Raw genomic sequence first — 16,753 nt, 5'->3', positions numbered from 1 at the left:
AAAAGACAGACCCTTGACTAAAATTGTAACAGGTGGGAGTGAAGCTCTACCCACCTATCTACCTTCTGTCATGGACCAACATTCTGAACCATCATCCTCAGAGGATTCCGACCCCTCATTCTCAGAAGAGGCTCCAGAGTCAGTAGGAGAAAACTCAGCTACTGAACTCAGAAACTCAGAGTCAGTAGGAGAAAACTCAGCTACTGAAAGGCAAAGCGAAGTTTCCATCTTTCCAGGACCTAGTTCTCTGCAGCACCAGTGGGCAGCTGGTTGGCCACTGTGTGAACAGAATGCTGGACTAGATGGACCCTGGATCAGACCAAGGGGAACCTAACAAGAGGTTCTTATGTTCTTAACCCCAGTGGGTGGCTCTCTTGCACCCAAGGGAGGCACAGACTCTGAGGACCCAGGCCATGAAGACATTAGCATGCCACAACTACATCATCACAGCCTGAGGCTGCTAAAACAGCCCAGGCCCCTTTAAGGGTCAAAGCTTCAGCAAAGGCAGAGGCAGAACTAAGCAGCCTGACTAGCTTCCATCCCCAGCACCACTCAGAGCTTTCCGTGGTGATCTCTATTCATCTTGCTTCCTGAGAAACCTGATGCAGCCTGACCCCTACTCCAGATCTGATCCATGGCAGAACCCTGCAGCTTGAGCCACATCACAGAGCATCATCAGGACCCACAGTCTAAAACACTACACCACCTAGGCAGACCATCAATCTCTCCTCCAGTTGAGTTGTGGTCCACACCCAGCACTTTTCCCAGTGACAGTTCCTGCTGCCGGAGAAGAGGAACACTGCAGAACCTTGTGGGCAGGATTCCAGAAACGCTACCACCACACCTCTGGTGAGAGCTCTGATGTACACAACTGATGCCTACATTTGAAAAAATATGCATGAAAATACACACAGATTTTCATGTGAAAAGAGAAAAACAGCTCACAATCTGATAAGGACTCAAGCCGGAATGAGCTTTGAGATGGAATTCCGAGAACTTCGGTGAGCTCAAGTTTTGCTGATTCTCACATCCCTATTTAGACTGCCAGCCACCTTAATAATTTACATGGAAAAGTGGGATTAAAATAAATAATTGTGGGGGGGGGAGTTGCTCTGAGCCCACTGAGTGGACTGTGACATAAATCTAATTCAGAAATGCTTTTTACACAATGGTAGTTGATAGCATAATCCTAAACTTGTCTACTCAGGAGCAAGCACTATTTTGTTCAGTAGGGTTTATTCCCAGGTAAGCATAGCTAGGATTTAGCCTCGGGTTGTAATCCTATACCCACTTACCTGGGAGTAAGCCCTGTGGATCTCAATTGGGCTTCCTTCTGACATGTGTAGAACCTGGCTCCAAACATCAGTCTTCTACAATGTGTCAAAACATTCAAAAACATATTCCAGTACTGTATTCCAGACATGCAACCCAAAAAACACTTGCTTGCTTCGTGGCAAAATCTGCTTTTTCTCAAAGCACATTGCGAAACATTTTTAAAAGGCATTTCAGTTCATTAAACATATTAATGCATAGGAAGAAACCCTCGAGGCCACCGAGTAGCTTACCAACGCTATTTATTTTTTCCCTAAATCAGCTATACCCCAAGTCACGCATTTGCTCTTTCTGTCATTCCCATTGAAAAGTCTGACAAATTCAACAGTCTCACTCAAAGCTTATGATCAAAACTGCCTTCCATGCTCAAGAATGTCTCTTTAAATAATAAAAAGGGTCAACAATGTGTATGAACCTACCTATGGGCTATATTGTAAATCCATGTGCAAATCAAAATGAGGTGCACGCACACACACACACACACACACACACACGCATGCACAAAACTGAATGAGGCTTAGGGTTAAGCAAAAATGCCCTCCTTTAATACCCCCCCAATGGGGGGGGACCTCAGCTACTTTCAGGCAGATGGGGTGAAGTTTGAGGATGCAGAGCATGAAACTCGGTGCTGCTCAGGCTGGGGCTGCTTTTCTTATTGTGCCATCATGCCCCTGAAAAATGCTATATGTCACAAAGTTTGGTCTGAGCTGCATTGGGGGGGGGGGGCAGCCGCCATTAAAATGTAGATGTCCAGGTCCATTTTGGGAAAATAAAAAAATAGCAGTTGTGAAGGTTCGAGCCATACAGAGGCAAAGGGGGAAAGGGTCAGGCTTAGAAGCATGGGAGTTTTCTGTTGGGAAGGGTAAAACTGAGAGGAGTAGTTTCATGTCTCCAGATTAATGTCAGTTTCATTTCTCCACCTAAATTTCTTTTCTTCAGGTCTGAAGCAGTACTTTCTGTTTTGCTGGGAGGAGGGTAAATAAGGAGAGGGTGAGAGCCAGTAGGAGAGAGAAAGACCAGGCTTCAGCCGCAGCAAGAGCTGAAGAGAGAGAGACAGAGCCTGAAGTGAGAGCAGAGTCATAAGGCCAGAGCAAGAAGAAGCAGCCTAGAAAAGTTTAAGGACAGCTATGGTGAAAGTAGGGATGTACCAAAGTCACTTACCTTTCCGCGGATTATGTTGATGGTGGGGGGGGAGGCGCTCCGTCCCTCCCACCAGAATCCTCGACGGGGGGGAGGCGCTCCGTTCCTCCCCCCTGGAATCCTCCACGGCTGGCTGTGCTCCGCGGCAGCTCCACGGAGCAGCCGGCCAGGCCCAGCCCAGGCCAGAGCCGTCCGCAGCCGGATTTCCGGCCGCGGAGGGCTCGGGGGGGGGAACTGCGTACGCAAATGGCGGCGGCTACGGCCACCGCCATTTGCGTTACTTATTTTTGGCCATCTTAATCTACATAAATATTTACATAAGATAAAACGGCAGAAAAAAAGGGGAACGCAAATAGTGTAGCGGGTGCTATTTGCATCCCTTTTTGATTCACCGTTTTAGCCTACGTAAATATTTAAAGGCCCGCTATGCTATTAAATAGCCCACTACGCTATTTGCGTTCCCCTTTATTTTTGCCATCATAGTCTATGTAAATATTTACATAGACTAAGACGGCCAAAAATAAGGAACGCAAATGGCGGAGGCCGTAGCCGCCGCCATTTGCGTACGTGGTTTTTTTTGTTTGTTTTTTTACCCAGCCATGATAGGCTATATAAATCTTTATGTAGCCTATCACGTCTTGTAAAAAAAAAAAAAAAACCCACAAGACTGCAAATGGCGGCGGTGGCAGCCAGTCGGAAGACCAGCCGTCGCAACCGCCGAAGCCACCGAAGCCGCCAGCGGAGCCGCTACCGCCCCAGGTAAGTCTCGTCCCGGGGGGGATCCGCAGGGGGCGGGGGGGCAGGCCATTCTGCCATGGAGTTCGGGAGGCCGAATGCACTGGCATTTGGCCTCACCGAGATCCGTGGCAGAATTCTCTGACATCCCTAGGTGAAAGATCTTGCATTTTGCAACTTCTATCTTCTGTTAATGCCTTTTGTAACCCTAAGCTCTATCGTGCAAATACCTTTAGTTGCAATTTGTTTGCTTTAAATCCACTAGTAAACCCTGTGTCTAGAGTGTCAGTCACCCCAGCCTACAGCCTAAACCCCGTGTTTGTGGGAAGGGGAAGTTTAAAAGAAGGAACGTGGGACTCTTGAGGAGGCCAGAGATCCTTAAGGAATTGCTCAGGGTGTCCAGCTCATAAGAAGAACCTTGACAGTGGTCCTCAGCCAAAGGGAAGCTAAGAGCATAAACAGAGCCATACTGGCTCGCACCAAGGGACTTATCTAGTCCCACATTCTGATCACACAGTGGCCAACCAGCTGCCTATGGGAAGCCCACAAGTAGGACAGGAATACAATAGCACCCTCCTGCCCATGTTCCCCAGCAACTGGTGTACATAGGCAGGCTGCCTCTGATACTGGAGGCAAACCGTTGTGACTAGCCATTATGACTAGTAGCCATAGATAGCCTTCTCCTCCATGAATTAGTCTAACCTCCTTTCAAAACCATCCAAATCAGTGGCCATCCTTACATCTTGCGGTGGTGAATGCCGTCATTCTGCAAGACCTAGTGCTGCAACAGCTCTACTGAATATTACCCTTGTCCCAGAAATTGCCACCCCAGTTCCTGAAAAAGAGAAGTCCATTCACTCCCTATTTCACCACCAATCCCGCAATTTCACCCAACCCTCTCTTTTGAGAATATCCAGCCCAGCACTGAGAGATGTCCAGCACCAAAGAGGTCTGGGATCCTGACTCACATGAGACTGAGCAACTCTCTTCAGCACAGACGTGGCTCGCTAGCCAACGGGTTTGTAGTTTTAAACTTTATACACTTCTTAAATTTTATTATTTTATTTTATGCTGTATGTTGTAGTTTTGACTGTTGTGAACCACCCAGAGAGCTTCAGCTATTGGGTTGTACAGAAATTTAATAAATAAATAAGCAAGCAAGCAAAGGGATGTGCAAACCCACCCCCGTCTGGGTTCTCCAGGTGCCCGCCCAGGCCCTGCCCCCACTTGCCGGTCCCCAGGTCACACTCGAGCCCCTCCTATGCTTAGTGAGAAGCCTGCACTCACCCCAGCAGCCTTGTCGAGCTCCACGGTTGCCATTTTTTAAAAAATAAAATGGCAATTGCAAAAATGTGCATATTTGCGTATGCGAGGAAATGCGCATTTGCGAATGCGCATATTTGTGTATGCATGCAAATGCGCATTTTCACAGAAAATGCACATTTCTGCACATACACCAATATGCATGTTTGCAGAATGTGCATTTTGCATATGCAAATATGCGTATTCGAAAAATGCACATTTTCATGCATATGCCAATATGTGCATTTTTGCGATCGCCATTTTATTTTTCAAACAATGGCGACTGCGGAGCTCGACGAGGCTGCTGGGATGAGTGCGGGCCACTTCCCAAGCATGAGAAGGGGGGGAGCAGGGGCAGGGGCTTGGGGTGTGGGTAGGGGAGGTTCCACTGGATTCCCAGATGGAATCAGGCACCTGCACCATCCCTAAACAAGAATGCATAGAGGGATGAGTTTGGCTGGTTCCCTCTGTGATGAATGGCCCAAAACTGGAAGAGGGTAGCAGCCCATGGAGAAGTACAGCAGACAGTGGCACAGAGAGCTGTATAGCAGTTAGATTGGGACCACAAAGACCAGGGCCAGCCCTACCATGAGGTGAAAGGAGGCCATCACCTCAGGTGGCAGATGCAGGGTGGTGGCAGCAGCAGTGCCCTTCCTGAGCCCCTGGCTGTTTCCCTCTGTTCAAGGACAACGCTCTGTGTGCCATCTGGTCTGGCTTGCACCCCATCAACTCGCCTGCTGCCCTCAGGTGTAGCGACCAGCACTGCACTAAGATTACACTGCCAGTCCAGTTGGGTTTTGTATGTGGAATGGTGGAAGAACCATCTTGCCCTTCGCAGCAAAATGTCTTGGGTCGGCCGTGACAGAGACCCGGTGTCAGGGTTGTATCTGAGCCCATAGAGTCCCAAAGCAGCTCTGATTCTGAGGAGGAGAGACAACTGGTGGGGGAGGAACTCTCTCAGACTTCAGAGACGCAGCTGGAGGGGAAGCCCCCCCCTGCTCACATCCCTGGGAGTGACAGTGAACCAGGCGTGGAAAGGGAGGGACAACCTGAGCTTTTAGACGGGAGGCGCAGATGCGGGCACAAGCGAGAGATTGCAGGGGCCGAGCTTTGGTGCTCAGCCCAATTGGCTCGACATCAACAGCTGTGCCCAGAAGCATCACGGGAGAGAGGGAGATCTTCCCCTCCCACCCCTTAAGTTCAGAAAGTTGCCATGTTTTTCCTAAACGGAGATCAACTGACGTCCTAATCCTTAGAAACCCCTAGATGGCTGTCCCTTTGTAGTTCCTCTGAGTCTCAGGCAATTAGCATCTGTATGCCTCATTATGATAAATGGAATTACAGCTTGGAGAGCGGCCCTTTTGTCTGAGTGTTGATTTTGGCTATTGGAGAATTCAGTAGGCAACAAGGGCATCCTGACACCCGGATTCAAATCTCTGTGGCAGCCATGCAAGTCACTGGGTGATCTTATGCTAGTGCCTATTTCTCAGCCTAACCTACCTCACAAGGTTGTTGTGTGGATCAAATAAGCGGAGGAGAACCACCACCCTGAGTTCCTTGGATGGACTAAAACAGTACATAATAATAGTCATAAGATCAAAGTTTGAGGAAAAGCTAAAACTAAAAGCAGTCAGCGCCTCCATCTCCTTTAGGAAAAAGCACATGGAGTTTAATTTTTTGTTGTTTTTTAAGGGAGGTGAATAGTCATTAGCTTCAGTAAATAAGGTCATTTTGCACAAAGTGGTTCTGTGCATTTTTAATTTCCTCTTCCTTTTTTTTTAAGATGAACAGCATTGGGAATAGATGTCTCATCTCCTGGCAATTTTAAACTTTTAATCAGTGTGGTTAAGCTTCGAACTGAACTAGCCGGGGAGGGGGGGAGACGTTTGGGGGCTGTGCCTGTGAGGGGACAGACGTACGTGGTGTGAAATATAGAGACAGTTGGATTGTGATCCTGCAAAGACTGGATTACTATTGAACATTTTATGGGCTGCTGTAAAACATTGTATGGCATCCTGCAGAGACCATAAGGTAACATCCTCATCATAAAAAACACTTCGGGGCCATTTCAGATATACCGAGTAAACAAGGGAGTGTTCCGGAACAATGATACAAAGTCAGAGATCAGCTTGGATTGACTGCTCTGCAAGGAACAGGCAACTGCAGTCCATTTTCTTCTAGCATAACAGGGACATGGGAACCTCTGGGAGCTTTTGACGCAGGGGGAAATCAAGTGCTTTCTCTAACATTAGGAAGGGAATCCCTTTTCTTCTTTTTTTAATCAGAGCTGCCTTGAGTGGAGCCAGGTTAAGCCCATTTTAACTGGGCCCAGTCCAAGATACCTTTAGGATGCTTCCTTAGCATGCCACAAAGTTGATTATCTATTTAAAGAATTTGTAGGCTGCCTTTTAGGGTTTTTTTTTTTAAAAAAAAAACCTCCCAAGGTGACTTCCAACATATGAAGAGACAGCGTAACAATACATTTCAAAATCCATAAAAATGTAACACTAAAATGAATAATTAATTTTAAAACACAGCAAGAGCACTGAGATGAACACACCTAAAAACGCTAAACTCCTATAATTATAGCTAGAAGCTTGTCATATATGCCGCAACCCAAGGAATATCCCTTTAGGAGAAAGCAGTGGAAAATAAAATGAGACTTTAGGGCTCTTTTAGAGGCCTGCAGTGAAGGAGCCTGATGTACCCCAACTGGAACAGCACTCCACAAACATGGGGCCACTGCCAAAAAGGCCCTGTCTGTTGTGTTGGCTTTGTAGTTGGTCTTTCAGGTGGGCATGTAGCTAGGCCTTCTAAAGCTGATCTCAAAGTGCAGGCAGGAAAGCCTTGTGGTGTGGTAAGGAAAAGGTTAGTTTCCTCTTCCCCTGCAAGCACCTCCCCTCCAAGCACAACCCCTCACCCCCTGGCCAGAATAGGACTACAAGGCTCCATTTCCAGGTCAGCAGAAGCCCTGAACAGGAACACCCCTCTGGGGAGGGGATATACTGAAACAGTGGGTTACAGCTCCCGCCCCATGTCGATTTCATTTCTAAACCATCCACCACCACCCCAATACATAAGCCCCTCCTTGTTCAGAAGGTGCACTAAACCCTTGATCTTTTTGGCTGCCTTTTTACTTTTTTTGAAAGAACTACTAAGGAGATGTATTCCTGATCCTATGGTAAACAATGAATAAGGACATACATCATCTTCAGATATACCATTCCAGAAATTAACAAAAATTGACCACATCCTTATATGTTGATTTTCATACATCTGCTTTTTGTGAATCTGAACATAACACCTATGTTTAAGTATTATAGCTATATCCCAAGTTGTGTAGAACCAATCTGGAAGAGTTGGTTCTACTTTTTTTCCCAATACATATCAATACACATTTTAGCCGCTGCTAATAAATTTGTAGGGGCCGCAGTGGCTTAGTGGTTAAGACGCTGAACTGCAGACTGGAAGGTCGGCAGGTCAGCAGTTCGAGACCCGAGTGCCGTGTGACGGAGTGAGCTCCCATCTTCAGTCCCAGCTCCTGCCAACCTAGCAGTTCGAAAGCAAGGAATTGCAAGTAGATAAATAGGTACCGCTTCGGCGGGAAAGGTAACGGCATTCCGTGCACCGCGGTGTTCAGTCATGCCGGCCACATGACCACGGAAGCATCTTCGGACAGCGCTGGCTCTTCGGCTTAGAAATGGAGATGAACACCACACCCTAGAGTCCAACACGACTGGTTGGGGACACCTTTACCTTTAGGGGCAGTGGTGGCTTAGTGGTTAAGACGCTGAACTGCAGACCGGAAGGTCGGCAGGACAGCAGTTCGAGACCCGAGTGCTGCGTGACGGAGTGAGCTCCCGTCTTCAGTCCCAGCTCCTGCCAACCTAGCAGCTCGAAAGCAAGAAATTGCAAGTGGATAAATAGGTACCACCTCGGTGGGAAAGGTAACAGCGTTCCGTGCACCTCGGTGTTCAGTCATGCCGGCCACATGCCCATGGAAGTGTCTTCAGACAGCACTGGCTCTTCGGCTTAGAAACGGGGATGAGCACCGCACCCTAGAGTCGGACATGACTGGTTGGGGACACCTTTACCTTTAATAAATTTGTAATCATTTCAACACCAGCTCTGTCAACGCACCCTTCCAAATAAATTAATAATATTCTCAATGCTTCCTTTGGAATCTTATAGCCCATGATCCGTTCAGTATAATACAATGCTAACTGCCAAAAGCGTTAAATTTTATCACCACTCCAAAATACTTGCATGTGTATCGAAGTGTTTGGTTGCCCTTTTTCCATTCATTTTTTCGCTCCTTGGCCTTCTTTGAAATGGGTGAAACCAAGAATGATACCCTACTTTTGTTTCATTTCACCTACTGTGAAAGATCAGGCAGGGGAGGGGAGAGACCTGGCTGGGATGGCCCCCAGTGTTGCTCTGTCTGAAGATTATGGCATTCCAGACATGGGTGGAATGGGGAGGCCAGGGATGAGCAGGAAGTGTCATGACCCCAGGTCTGGAAGTTCAGCATCACCCCGAAGAGGACTCTATGCTTAGCAAGACCTGGTTGGGAACCCTTGGTGCATCCCTCAGACCCAAAGACCCAGCCCTCCCATCAACATCAACCTCCAAGAACAGCTCTCCCAAAGCCTCTCCGGCCCCTCAACCATGTAGGAGTTTAAGACTATGGAAATGAGCATGGGCCCTTTAAGCTTGTGGTCAGTATCCAGGGGAAGGGGGAGCTCTTGAGGGGCCTGAGCTGACTGGTCCACTTAAGCCCTCCCTTGCTGCTGCTGCTGGAACAACAGCTCCTTCTCATGAGGAACCACCCCAGGCCAGCAACACCTGCATAGCACTGTCCAGGGTGCTAATAATCTCCGCCTTGCTGTTCTCCTGTTTACCTGACATACTGATAACCAACCGTGACCCTTGCCTCACCAGAGGTAGCTTCCTGCTACACAGTTGACCAGCTGCTTCCTCCAGGGCCCAGCCCAAGCCAGGACAGTGAGTCCAAGCTGCAGGGGCTGCTATAGAATCATAGAACAGTAGGGTTGGAAGGGGCCTATAAGACCACCAAGTCCAACCCCCCTGCTCAATGCAGAAGTCCAAGTCAAAGCATCCTGGACAGGTGGCTGTCCAGCTTTATCGTGAATGCCTCCAGCATGGGAGAGCCCACCATCTTCCTAGGTAATGGGTTCCATTGTCGTATTGCTCTAGCAGCGAGGAGCTTTTCCTGATGTTCAGCCGGAATGTGGCTTCCTGTGACTTGAGCCCATTATTCCGTGTCCTGCACTCTGGGATGATAGAGAAGAGATCCTGGCCTTCCCCTCTGTGACAACATTTCAAGTACTTGAAGAGTGCTATCCTATCTCCCCTCAGTCTTCTCTTCTCAAGGCTAAACATGCCCAGTTCTTTCAGTCTCCTCATAGGACGTTGTTTCCAGTCCCCTGATCATCTTTGTTGCCCTCCTCTGAACCTTTTCCAGTTTGTCTGCACCCTTCTTAAAGTGTGGTGCCCAGAAGAACTGGACACTGGGGAAGAGCAATAATCCCCCAGCACCACCTTCTGGAATCGGCCATCCAAGTAGGAGCAGAACCACTGCAGTGCAGTGCCCCCAACTCCCAAACCAGACAAACTATGCAGAGATGCTAAACTGGCTAAGGGTGTGTGTTTTTACCACTACAGTACTAAACACAGAGACCTCCTTGGAAGTAAACTCCATTGAAATAAATGGGAATGATGAGGAAACTGCATTTCAGCCTGAGCTGTTGAGCTTGATCAATGTGGCGGGAGTTCACTCTGACAAAATCTGAGGCCCATGGCAACCATCAACTCCCTCCACTCATCTGATTTGCGTAAATGGAGAGTGTGACTTACAACCTGTTCGGCCTAATGAAGACCCGCAGAGGGGGAATTAATCGATGCCATTGCAAGCTAGAAACACACATGGGAAGTGGGAGGGGGAAGCTCAATAGATTGTGAGGGGGGAAATCACCCCCTGGGTAGAGAAGTCATTAAGCGCTCAAGTTGCAAAGCAGGCCTTCTAAAAGGAGGGCCATTCCCCCATCCCTGCCTAGGAAGCTTTGCCATCTATTCTCATTTATCACAACAGTTCTGAAGGAGAAGAAAGATCTTTAGTGTTTGCCATTTTCAAACTTCCTGCCTTTTAGGAAGTCTTTCCATTCTGCCATGTCTGCTGCTGAGGAGGACTCACAAGAATGTAAGAAGAGCCCTGCTGGATCCACAAGAGGGTAAAAAGAGGGTAAGAAGGTAAGAAGGACTCACAAGAACATAAGAAGAGCCCTGCTGGATCCAGCCAAAGGCCCATCTGGAGTCCTCTGTCAGCCCAAGGGCCAAATTCCATTTTGGAGAGGCTCTCAGGGACCACATTCCACTGATGAGAGGGGCTAGAGACCAAATGGGGTGGGGCCAGAGGCAAAGGGGGCAGGGGCAAAAATCTCCAAAATACCAGCATATTTTGGCTTGAAGTTCTTACTGCCAGTAATGAAGGCATTTCAGCCTTTTAGGATGGGGGAGACCACCAAAAAGCCAGGAAGCCACCTAATGATCAAACATTAGGGGAAGAGGATGGGGCCCTATGGGAAACCCCAAGGGCTGGATTGGGGCAAAAAATCCTAACTTCAAGTACAGCCTGATGGGATCTGAGCTAGTGGTGACTGACTAGGAAAAAGATCTTGGGGTTGTGGTAGACAGCTCGATGAAGATGCCAACCCAGTGTGCGGATGCTGTAGAAAAGGCAAACTCCATGTTAGGCATAATTAGGAAAGGAATTGAGAATAAAACTGCCAACGTCATACTGCCCCTATACTTGGAATAGTGTGTCCAGTTCTGGTCACTACACCTAAAAAAAGATATTGCAGAGCTGGAAAAAGTGCAGAACGGGGCAACTTAAATGATCAAGGGGCTGGAGCATCTCCCCTATGAGGGAAGGTTGCAACAGCTGGGCTTGTTTAGCTTGGAAAAAAGGAGGGTCAGGGGAGACATGATGGAGGGCTACAAAATTATGCATGGTGTGGAGAAGGTAACAGGAGACATTTTTCTCCCTCTCTCAAAGTACTAGAGCCCAGGGTCACCCCATGAAGTTAACTGGTGGGAGATTCAAGACAGATGAAAGGAAGGACTGCTTCACACAGCGCATAGTTGAACTATGGAATTCTCTACCCCAGGATGTAGTGATGGCCACCAACTTGGATGGCTTTAAAAGGGTGATGGACAAATCCCCTTGAGGAGAAGGCTATCAATGGCTACTAGTCCTGATGGCTGTGTTCTCCCTCCAGTACCAGAGGCAGTGAGCCTGTGTACAGCAGTTGCTGCGGAACATGGGCGGGAGGGTGCTGTTGCACTCATGCACTGCTTGTGGCTTCCCAGTCAACAGGTGGTTGGCCACTGTGTGAACAGAATGCTGGACTAGCTGGACCCTTGGTCTGATCCAGCAGGGCCCTTTTTATGTTCTTATGGATTTGGATCCCAGGCAGGCCAGATTTGGCCCACAAGCCTGAGGTTCTGCACCCCGGTCTAGGCGAGTCTAGTTTCCAATAGTGGCCAGCCAGAGTCCCACAAGCAGAGCACGGATGCAGAAGATCTCTGTTGTTTGTCCCTCAACAGGTCTTCAGAGGTCCATGTGGAACCTGCAACAAAATGTTGCAGTGTGGAGTGCCACTATTTAGGGTCAGCCAGCCATGTCCTCCTTCCTGATATTCCATTCCATTCCATCTCCCACCTGGTTTTCCATTTCTCTCCCACAACTCTCAGTTAGCATTTTGTGGCCACTGAGCACATTCACTGGCTCTTTGGGGGAGGGGACTCCCTCCATTTGGGCATTTTTCTAAAGATGTGATATACTATGGCAAACCTTGGGGTCATCTCCCCCCCCAAAAAAAGTTTGCTGATACCTCCCTTTTGTGTGGGGGTTGATACCTTATTGGCTACAGAAGTAATGGCACTGACTGCCTCGACATCAGAAATAAAGGGGAGTATATCCCTCTGAACCTGGAGGTTCAAGTTTAGCCATCATGGCCAAGAGGCGCCAACTGACCACACCTCCTCTGCCTCCTCCTCCTCCTCCACGAATTCGACTAATTCGCTTTTAAGGCAATCCTTGAAAGAGAACAGCAACATCTCTCATGGCACCGAATTTCATTAATTCATTACGTGTCACCTTGCTTCATCCCACCTTTTGTCTGAGAAGCTCAAGACACTTTACTCCCACTATTTTTATCCTTGCCACAACCCTGTCAGGTAGGCAGAGGCAACAGGAAGCACAACTGGCATACACGCACGTACGCCATGATTTCCTCTTCTCAGAACAGAGAATCTCTTACGAATTCCTCTCCCTTCTGCACAGTTAGTAGAGTATTTGCGTGTTTATGTGTGTGCTTTTAAATCGCCGGAAAACATTCAATAAAGAATTAATTTTACCAACAAAACAAAAACCAAAATCCCTGCCATCCCATCTGTGTCACTACAGGCCTCTCATTATTAAAGAAAAATATAGAAAGGGAGAGTCAACATTTTTATGTTCTCATGAATACATTGTTTTGCTCCCTTGCTATACACATATTTATCCTTTTGGCACACCGGTGCATGTTTGTGAATATTAATTCCTAATATTACCCCTTCTGCCAGCCGGAGTTATCAGTACAAGGCGACACTTCTGTACTACTGTACACCTCATCCTAATTCAGTGTAATCTATGGCGCTGAAGAGGAAAATACATAGACATATTATTTCACGATCTGGTGCCAGAGGGTTAATTGCCTATTTCTGCACACACAGAGGGAGAGAAAGAGAGAGATGGGTGCTAATTAGACAGTAATGCTAAATGCAGAGAGGTGAAATAAGACAGGCATGGGCAGCATTTGACCCAGCGATCTGAATGCAACCCAACAGCCATGTATGGGAGCCCAACAAAAGGCCAATAGGAACACAGGAACCTGCTTTAGACTGAGTCAGACCTGTGGTCCATCTACCCCAGTATTGTCAGCACTGCCAGGGTTTCAGGCAGGAATTTTTCCAGCCCTACCTGGAGATGCCGGGGATCGAACCAGGGACCTTCTGCATGCAAAGCAGGGGCTCTACCACTGAACTACAAGCCTCTCCCCAACTGGAAGGGGATGAAGCCTAGAATATGTGCCAGAATCACAGGAACACAAGAATCTGCCTTAGGCTGAATCAAACCCGTGGTCCATCTACCCCAGTATTGTCAGCGCTGACTGGCAGCAGTGACTCTCCAGAGTTTCAGGCAGGGATTTTTCCAGCCCTACCGGGAGATGCCGGGGATTGAACCGGCGATCTTCTGCATGCAAAGCAGCGTCACAGGAACTCCCAGTATTTCAAACAGGGGAAAGTACAAACACACTCCCCACAAATTATGCAGTCAGATTTCCCACATTTGGGGAAATCGCAGGGCTCAGCACACCCAGACTGAAGTGGCTGAGCCTCACTCTGGGAAAACCACCTCTGTGGTCATGGTATCTCCCCTGCCATAAACCTTCTGGTTTTGCCACCTGCCTTGAATTGTTAAGAAAAAAAATGGGTGGGGGATCATTGCATACCTTGCAGACCCTCACAAATAAGAAATAGGGACACTCTCTTGTAACACCCCAATTCACTGCCCAAGTCTCCTCCCTCCATTACACATTGTTGAAAGCCCTCTACTCTGCTCTCTACCTGAAAACACAATGCCGCATGAACCACCTTTCTTGCATCCCCTCAGTCCCTATACTAGGGGCCATGGAACCTCGGGCCTGGGGGGTAAATCTGGCCTGCTCCAAGTCCCAATCTGGCCCTCTAGGGTTCCCTGGAAGGGCATAATGGGGAAGATAACCAGATATGTCACCTTAAACTCCTTGAATAAAAGGAGGGCTGTCAATGTAATACATGAATTTCAAATTTGGGAGCAACCAATGAAGAGACCATATCTCTTCTGCCCACGCCACTACGCATGAGTCTGTGTTAGAGCTAAACTGAAAGTTTGAGATAAGGAGGGCAAAAGGGGCACCTGAAACTAAGGTAGAAATTTGGGGATGATTCCCCCCCCCTAAAAAGAGTTCCACTTGCCTGCCAATGGCAGCATCACCTCCTCATGGCAGGAGGCCACCTGTTTTTTCCTCCAAGGATCTCCCCAGAAAAGAACGCTACCTCTCAAAATGGTGTCATTTCAACGGCATTCTGGAAATACCCTTTTGAAGGGCATTCAGAAATGAAATGTTGTTGCCCCTGAAAGGATCCCCCAACAGAGCATTTTCACCTCAGGTGGCAAAAAGTAAAAAAGAAAAGAGAAAGACACACCACCCATGCTGTCCCAACAAGAAACACACACCCAGATTTGCCCCCCTCTCGAAAAATCAGCAGAATAATCCTTCTGGTATTTTTGCTACCTGGAAATAGGATAGCAAATTTGGGGGAGGAATCTCGCCTCAGCACTGTGCGTGTGTGTGTGTGTGTGTGTGTGTGTGTGTCCCTTTTAGAAGACAAGTATTTCTAGAGCATGTCAGTTTTTAAAAAAACCTAACACAATCCGCCAGCCACGTTCATTAAGATTCCCTTTTGTCATAAAACACAAAACGTCTCCTTTCCTCCTCTCCCCTTTCAAGTTTGTCCCTTCCATCTCCTAATGGAGTTAAATACTCTTTGTACATCCCAGGCAAGATAATAAATTATCCTCTGAGCACATAAAGCCACTATTCAGATGGCTTTATACAACGCCAGCTGATAGCAAAGGGACAATTCCTGAGTAACTTCTCCTGAAAAATAACCCTGTCCCACAACTACTACTGTACCCCACCTCCCCAAAGGACTCAATTTGCATTTTTATAGTTTCCATTTTTTCCTCATACCATATGCATGTCACATTATATATTTATAACTGCTGAATGGATTTAGCAAAGGAAAGTTCACAAACCATGTCTGCGTGTTCATTAACATTACAAATATTTGACTATTATTCTGTATGCTGCAGAGCGTTCTAATAGACTTCGTGTGTCGTAATCTTCCCTGCATTGCCTGCTCAGTTTCCTGGTGTTCTTTTACCTTTTCTTCCTTCAATGAGTGGATTCATTAATTTTCTGAAATTTAAAAAAAATAGTAATAAATACAACCAAACGTGAATGACGTGTGACATCAGGAGAGTTCACCTTCTTCCAATGGTGTTGGCTAAATTCTTCCCCAGATGCAGTTCTCATGGTAGAATTTACACAGATGTGGCCCTTCAACATAACCCTTCTAGGACAGGGGTGAGGCGCAGGAAGCCCGCTGGGTAATTTCTTGTAGCACTCCGGCTATTTCCATATGGCTGACCCACTATGGCTGCAACAGACTCGGAACAAATGATGGGCCAGCCCAAAAAGCAAGGCAGCAAAGCAGGCAAATGGCCATGCACAAGTTTCAGTCCAGTATGGGATGAGGCAAAGGCAGGAGTGGTCCAGATGCAAGCAAACATCAAGGCACAGTGAAGCAGTAAGATACAATACACAGTCCAGAAGCAGAGTCGAGCAGGAATCTAAGAGTCACAGAAGGTCAATCACAAGGCAAGATCCAGAAAGTAAGTAGAAGGCACCAGAGCTGATAGAACAATGCTGTTCCAGCACTGTCTAAGCTAAAACTGAAGGGTAAAACAATGTACAGTGCCACATGCATTGATGGCACTAAATACATACATACATACATACATACATATGTGCATACATACATACATAGGTTTATATAGCCAGAGCTTTCTGAGACCCACCCACGGCTCAGCTACAGTGTGCTACAGGACCTCTGGCAGAGCCCTACTCAGGAGGGGGGTCTTGCTCCTGAAGAGCCCTCCTTTGTAACTGAGCACTCCTTCTCAGAGGAGATCTATTGTCTTGCCTCTTGAGGTGGCGACACTCTCGGGACTAGGTGGTTGCCCAGCCTTTGTCTCAGAGCTGGAACTCCCCTTCTCCTGCAGGGACGGACTAGAGGTGATCTCCTCCGAGGGCCCAGGCTCCCCCAGATCTCCTGACATGGGTGGCTCCTTGCCATTGCCTACCTTTGGGAGCTCTAGCCCCTTCTCAGAGGAGGATTCATCCAGCAGGAGCATGACAGTGGCCTCTGTCCAGTTTCAAAAGCCCTCTGCTTGCAATCAGTTCAGACCTCTGGTAAGAGTGATCTGTCCCTTCTGTCCAAAGGTCTATCTAGTCTAGCTTCATGTTTCCCACAGCAGCCCACCAGATGGTCATTGGAAGCCCACAAGGCCATG

General features: G+C 47.8%; 1 protein-coding gene and 1 pseudogene across 2 annotated transcripts in view; both read right to left on the bottom strand.

Moving 5' to 3' along the window:
* Positions 1–16,753, bottom strand: part of TMEM132B (transmembrane protein 132B) — a 301,587-nt gene that overhangs the window by 269,661 nt on the left and 15,173 nt on the right. The gene's annotated exons all lie outside the window — the stretch shown is intronic.
* LOC146336039 (U1 spliceosomal RNA) lies at positions 13,868–14,022 on the bottom strand (annotated as a pseudogene).

The sequence above is a fragment of the Heloderma suspectum genome, chromosome 13, assembly GCF_057233095.1.
Source record: "Heloderma suspectum isolate Gila_16-S chromosome 13, 16-S_ref, whole genome shotgun sequence".
NCBI classification, from domain to species: domain Eukaryota; kingdom Metazoa; phylum Chordata; class Lepidosauria; order Squamata; family Helodermatidae; genus Heloderma; species Heloderma suspectum.
This window is presented reverse-complemented; position numbering and strand designations above follow the sequence as displayed.